The sequence below is a fragment of the Bidens hawaiensis genome, unplaced genomic scaffold, assembly GCF_021521415.1.
Source record: "Bidens hawaiensis isolate Kalapana, Puna unplaced genomic scaffold, B.hawaiensis_p1.1 tig00029905_1, whole genome shotgun sequence".
Lineage (NCBI taxonomy): Eukaryota > Viridiplantae > Streptophyta > Magnoliopsida > Asterales > Asteraceae > Bidens > Bidens hawaiensis.
The window spans coordinates 8,870-15,841 of NW_027494969.1; the positions used below are offsets into that span (position 1 = coordinate 8,870).

Sequence of the window (6,972 nt, forward strand, 5' to 3'; positions counted from 1 at the left end):
AAAATTGCATTGTTAGAAATATTCTTTAAAATATAATGATGATATTTTAGTTTTTACAAATTTTCTAACAAATTTATGTCTTTCAAATTCTTCTGTAACCCACACGATGGGACGAGTTATGCGGACCATCCGACGATCTAAGTAATTATGGATGCATACATAATTATCGAAGTCCGCGCATGGAAATTATAAAACGTGCAATCGTGTGTCATAATCTAGAACAGAAAGTAGTGTTGGAATAATGGTACGAATGTAGAGATGATGAGGACATGGTGGATAAGCCGCTGGTACATCTAATATATAAGTGCCCTTATCGGATTTTCATTTGTAGCGTTACTTCGACTACTCAAAATTCCATGATTATGATTAAAAATTTAAAAGTTATGTTAAAGGTTATTCCTTAAAAAAAAAGAAATTATGTTAATTATATTAGTTGTGTAGTTTTTTTTTAATTTCGGGACAAAATTCCCTAAAATAGGGGAGACTGTAACAACTCGGGTTTTCAAACATATAATTTATATCTGTAACCCGAAAACCCGATTTGTTTTGAACATCTAGTAAACCTTGATTAGAAGTTACTCTTTAAACCTAGACATGTTGCAAATATTATTTGTAAATTGCAACAAGTTGTCAAACGTTTGGAAAAAAAAAATAATGTTAAATTAATTGTATCTTACTTAATGCAATATTTTTGATTTAAACCTAGACATGTTGCAAATATTTTTGATTTGTGGGACGTTCTATACACGACTGGTTCGACTACTTTAACAGATTTGAAACTATTGCATCCCAACAAACCATTATCCCGTTTTTTATGCGACTTAACACTCACACACCTTGACTCGGCCGGTTCCCACTCGGTTGTCGATACATTCTCTATCTCAAACAAATCAGAACTTGCATCACTCGCCGCATCATCAAAAACTACACTCTCTTCACTCGTTGGAATCGCGTCCCAACTCAAAAACGACATTTTTCTCAATAAGGTTTTTGTTATGTCACATTTGTTTATAGTACTGGAACCAAATACTTCAATGGACATCCTTGGTAGCTCTTGGATCTTTTCTTTATTGTTTGCCAACATCTCCATGGTAGGATTGATTAATATTGGGAATGTGAACTGATCCTCCTTTTTGATGCTTTGTTGGACGTAAACAGCTTTCTTGTTAGAACAAGGACCATGGAACCACCTCTTACCGCTAGAAGACTTTCCTAATGCCCCGCGGTTGTTGCTATAACTTCTTGTGAATCTTTCACTAGCATCAAACATGACACCTTCAATGGGCTTTAGGTAACATGAGAACGAAGCTACTCGAAGATCATTAATGGTGTTTTCGGTTTCCATGTTGTAAGAAAGTTATAGAAATGGATAACTTAAGCTTGCATAGATGTTGGTTTGAGTTGTTTTCTTTTAAAGGCAAAAAGAAGCATTAAAGGGTAGTTGTGATGGGTCCGGTGCGTATTTGTGGCTCGAATTTTGCTGGTAGATTTTTTATAAATGTGACAGTGTTTGAAATTAAGCGTGTTGCAAATGGGTCCATCCAGGATATATGGCTCGAGACATTGGACTGGATAGTTACAAAAGAAAACAACAAAAACCTTCATTTCAGAATATATTAATAACATAATTTAACTAATATATATATAAAATAACCAAGTATGGTGATAAATAATAGATATGTTAACATGATTAAAGAACTTTTATAAAACTAATCGTCCAGTTTTTTAATTTGAGAGTTAAGGATTGTGTAAACATTTGATTAGTGATATTTTCCTTTTAATGATTATTTTCATGATTTTTACAAAAATAGAGTAATTGTTCGTGTTATAGAAGCACGCCGTTTGACCCATCCTTCCACACAAATGCCCTCCTCTCCTCTCTCCTCCTAGAGTCCGAGATCCTCAAACTCTCCTATTCAACCACTTTGAAAAATAATGTGATCTTAGCTAAAATTCTAGCATCTCCGAGACTCCGAATGTTTGATAATAATCCATGAGCCCACTTGTTACTACTTAAGGACATGTTTATTAAGATGAAAACATTTGGAAAAGATGTCACCGGTCAAAGTTACCTAAGGGAAGCAGGGGATCTCGACAACATACATCTGATGTTATGTTCCTCAACTTTAGATCTTTCGCTTTCAATATACATTATTATTATCAACACTGACAATCAACACAATATCACCATTTCTTATTTTCTAAAAAGGAGGCGGAAATAAGACAAGAGGAGTTTAATCAAGAAGAAATCCCTATCCTCAAAACCATTTTTCTAGAAAGACTTAATAGTCATTTTTAAGGATGTGACATAATTTAATGGAATACTACTTAGATCCGACACATTTATATCATTTCAACTTCATTAATGTATTAGTGTTCCTAGTATCATTCTTCTATTGCAAACATAAGAACATATGATCATAGTTTAAAACCCAATTCAAACAGGTCCAACAGTTGTCACAAGCAAAAACAAAACTGTTTTTACATATAACTAGACATCCATGGATTCAAAAACTCTCATATCAACCCTAAATTAAACCTACCACTAACTTAAATAATTTGGTAAAAGTAATCAAGATCAAAACAAACAATATTTTAAAACAAATATCATCCTACACTATAATCATCTGGAAGATGTGGAGTAATTTTCACCTGCAACCCAATATTGTTTAACAGCAAACAATATCTTCTCAGGAACAAGCGGTCCATCTTCATGATCCACCATTTTCGTGTCCCATCTCATTCCAGAAACGATTCTTTTCACCTTCATAACCTCTTTTTCACTGTCACGTATTATTACTGTGCCTTCAGGCCGTAAAATTCTGTCCATTTCTAAAAGAATATCCTCATAACTACACCTGCACGCATGCCCACATGAAAAGAACATTCAGATTACAAAAAGTTTAGATTTTTAAGATAAACGAGTTTTGGTTATTGAACTTGATGCATAAATATAAACACAAACTTACTTGTCTTTGTACAAGCTGAAAAGACCGTTTGCGTGTATTAGGTCATAAGTCCTCGGGTATGTTGAGAAGGCTTCACACCTTAAAGAAAAGATAAAAAAAAGTTACTTTAGATAAAACGTGGGAATATAAATGCAATACCGATGATCTTAAATGACACTTTTGTCCTAGATTATTCATTTTTACAAAAAGATAGTTTCTTTTTGGCATTTTTGAAAAAGATAGGTGGTGTATATATACCTGTTTCTGTAATTAGGCCATTGTCTTAAAAAAATATAGGAATGATTAGGCTTATAAACGAACCAAACGTTCAGTCGTCCGTGAACCGTGCGGCGGGAAATTCACTTATCTCAATTTAATTTATAAACGAATAAACATGAACACATCATTTACGTTTATTAATGTTCAAAAGTTTACGATTATTTAAGTTCGTTCGTTGACATTCCTTAATATCTATTTAAACTGTTTAGGCCCATTACAATTTAGTTTAGTTTTAATAATCTTTTAAGCTTAACGCATCACTATTCACGTTTACTTTCAATTGGTTTTAGGCTTTTAGCTCAGTTATGTTCGCCCATATGTATTCGTTCATGAACCGTTTGTTTATACTGTTAGCGAACGAACATAAACGGACATGAACACACTCATTTTCTTAACTAACAAACACGAACAAGAAAACCCTGTTCGTTTAACTGTACATGTTCAATCTTTTGGTCGGTTAAAGTTAAACGAACGAGCACGTACACGCTCCGTTCGTGTTTTTTATCATTTCGTTTACAGGCCTAGGAAGGATTCTAGTGTTGACATATGTCCTGGTGCACAAGAAAAATAATAACACTTTTCAACACTTAAGCATCAGTGTCAAAACTTGTGCATCAGGACCCGTCAGCACTACAAGGATAAAAGAACTTTTACCAATCATGGTAGATGCCAATCAGACCGCGCTCAAAAACCACACCAAGAGTGTCTTTCTTAGAAATTGTTGGCATCACGTTCATGACCCACGATTTTGGAGACTCAATTACAGCAGCGAAGCTTCCCAGACCTGCGTTCATATCCATAATATTACGATCACGCCCTGAGTCAATAATCTTATTCACCCTCTTGTAAGCATTCAAATGCTTCTGCCACAATTTGTTGTCTTCTAGAAAATTCTCAACAGATACTCCAGGAATAAAACCACTAGTAATCCTAGGTGGAACATCGTTTAATCTCTCAGGAAACGGTTTTAATTCACCACCAGAAACATCATCTGAGTTGTTTGTTTCAGGGTAAGGTGTCACACAACTTCCATCTCCTTATACCTACACACATGCAAAACACATGTTTAAAATTTGATCGTTGAAGTTGATAATTATATACATAATGACATATATTCATATTATATACCGACATCATCTGCATTTTTCGATTTACATATGGTAGCACGAGAGTCACGTTCTTGGCAATAGGATTTATTGACTCGTTTCCTCCAAATTGCGGTTTCGCCCTTTTCATATTTCTTTTCCCAACAAAGAAGTTTAGCGGTTTCCTCAATATTCCTCTGTTCTTGTTCAAGTTCATCTTTAGACCGTTGCCATGATTTATAATTAGCCCTCCAGTTAATCGGTGGCCCGGAAAGAACCCAATAGCCACCTGGTCTCAAGACTCTGTCAACTTCCATCATGTACTTTCCACCTAAGAAAAGTTTCAAACTTTAAGTTATTTATATGTCATGTAAGTTTATAGAAAATCACCAAAATAGGCATTTTGACCGATTTTCTTTGCAAAACAGACACCGACTTTTAGCCCTTTAAAAAAGACATCCAAAACCAACTACACATAAGCACGGCCAGCTAAAGAGGCTAGTTTTTAGACGGCACAAAAACTCTTGAAAAGTACTACGGGGTCCATGAAAACAACCAATCAAATCACTACACGTGTAAATGTCAGTTGGCGGCTAAATTTTAGCTTACCTTCACACGCGCATTGATTTGATTTATTTTTTTCGCGAACTTGTAGTACTTTTCAAGGTCTTTAGTGCAGCTGAAAACAAGCCTTTTTAGCCAACCGTGATTATTTGGCGTTGCCTAATTTCTTGGTTTTGAATATATCATTTTTTAAAAGGGATAAAAGTCAATGTCTATTTCTGCAATAAGTAGGTCAAAATGTCCTTTTTGGTGAGTTTCCTGTAAGCTTATACAATACTTAAACAAAAGATTTAAGTTTATGAAGTTACTGTTTCCGCCCCATGGTATCAAGCACCTAGAACAATGAGCCATGTCAAATGATCTAGAAGGGTATGGAAGCTTTATAGTTCCAAGAACACCAATAATTGCTGGAACACCTCTTTCAAGTGCAAATTGAACTTGTGCTTCATGTGAGTCTCTTGGTGCAAAAGACATGGCTATTACATACTTTTTGAATAAATACGCGCCCCAACTTGCAACCTACGTGATAATTCAAACTTCAACCAACAATTTCAAGAATTCAAAGCCAATGATGTAACAAAAATTGAAACTTTAACAAACAGTTTGATGAATTCAAAGCCAATAATGTAAACAAAATTGAAACTTTAACAAACAATTTGATTTAAAGCCAACAATGTAACTAAATTTGAACTTTAAACAATTGGATGAATTCAAAAGCCAATGGTACTTTAACAAACAACTTACACCACAGCCAGTGTCCAATGCAGTCCAAACCATCCCATTATTAATTGGGATAACAGAAGCTAACTGATCAATATACGCATCAGCCCCACGAGGAAACTGTGTCCCGCCACCTGGAAACCTAAAAACATTTCCTTCATATTGGATCCAGTTTTGAATCGCCTTTTCAACCGTCAAGCTTTTGTACGGTGCGTTTGCAAACGGGACGAAATCACGGCTTTTGGGCCATGGGAAAGGTGTCACATACCCTTTTGGGGCGGGGATAAGACAGTGTAGTTTCTCATTTTCAGGTGGACAATGCCTTTCCCTGTAATTCATGTTTTCTCTCGGGAATGTCATTGCACGCATTTGATCATGACACGGTGTGTAGTCAACAAACCGGTCATCACACGGTGGGAAAACCTTAGCATCTGATTGTAAATCATTGGCCTTCTTCTCCACATTTAGATTTGAAAGAACACTGCAATCGGCAGTCTTCGTTACTTCTTGAGCTATGCTGTCTCCCTTACCAAAACCGCTCCGTTGCCACGCACCGAGCAAGTAAAAAAAACAGCATAAACCTACTATTAAAAATATAGAAAACGATACCTTAGTTCTATTATCTCCTGGATTTCCTTTAGTTGCCATTAGTCACCTGCAATATTTGTTAAAGATATCACAATATTTTCATTATCAAATATGCCAAATCAACTAAAATTTTTTTTACTTTTGTAACAAACAATGAAATGCCAATATGTATTGAAGAAATCATAATCTTTTTATAATCAAATATGCCAAATCAAATGAAAAATAACTGCTTTTGAAACAAACAATGATTATAAAGTAAAATGATAAAAAAAATAATCTAACACTAGGCATTTCATCAAACACTTAATATGCGTGATGTAATGAGTAGCTTATAAGTTATAAGTACAGATCTTGAGTTCTGGGCATTCAATAAAGTTAATCAAGATATTAATAAACATTTGAATCGACTAAAAAGCTGATGAAGAATCTTACGGATCTTGAAGACGATGATGATTTGATCGGAATTCAGAACATGGTCTACCTAAAGTATGTATGTATGTATGTATGTATGTGTTTTCAACTGTTTGAATAAATGAAGCAGAATATAGGTATTTGACGATGATTGTGACTACGATAGCCGTCAATCAGGTGATGATGACGGGTCACCATTTTCTTCAATTCCGGGTCACATATATCATTTCTTTGACTAAAGGGATCTTTGTCGGGAACAACACTTAAAAGTTGTTAACGAGCTGGGTTAAACTAAGTCAAGGTTAGCTCGAGATTAAATCGACCTTCATTTCAAGCTGGCTTGCTCGATTCAATTTAGTTTGATATTATAACTTATT

General features: G+C 34.9%; 1 pseudogene across 1 annotated transcript; it reads right to left on the bottom strand.

The window, feature by feature from the left end:
* Window positions 1-2,606: 2,606 nt before the first annotated feature.
* Window positions 2,607-6,643, bottom strand: LOC143579674 (putative methyltransferase PMT2; annotated as a pseudogene). The gene is made up of 7 exons (XR_013143504.1): window positions 6,617-6,643; window positions 5,621-6,251; window positions 5,185-5,395; window positions 4,329-4,643; window positions 3,882-4,260; window positions 2,970-3,047; window positions 2,607-2,858 (listed from the first exon to the last, which is right to left on the bottom strand). The product of XR_013143504.1 is annotated as a putative methyltransferase PMT2 (transcript).
* Window positions 6,644-6,972: the final 329 nt, after the last annotated feature.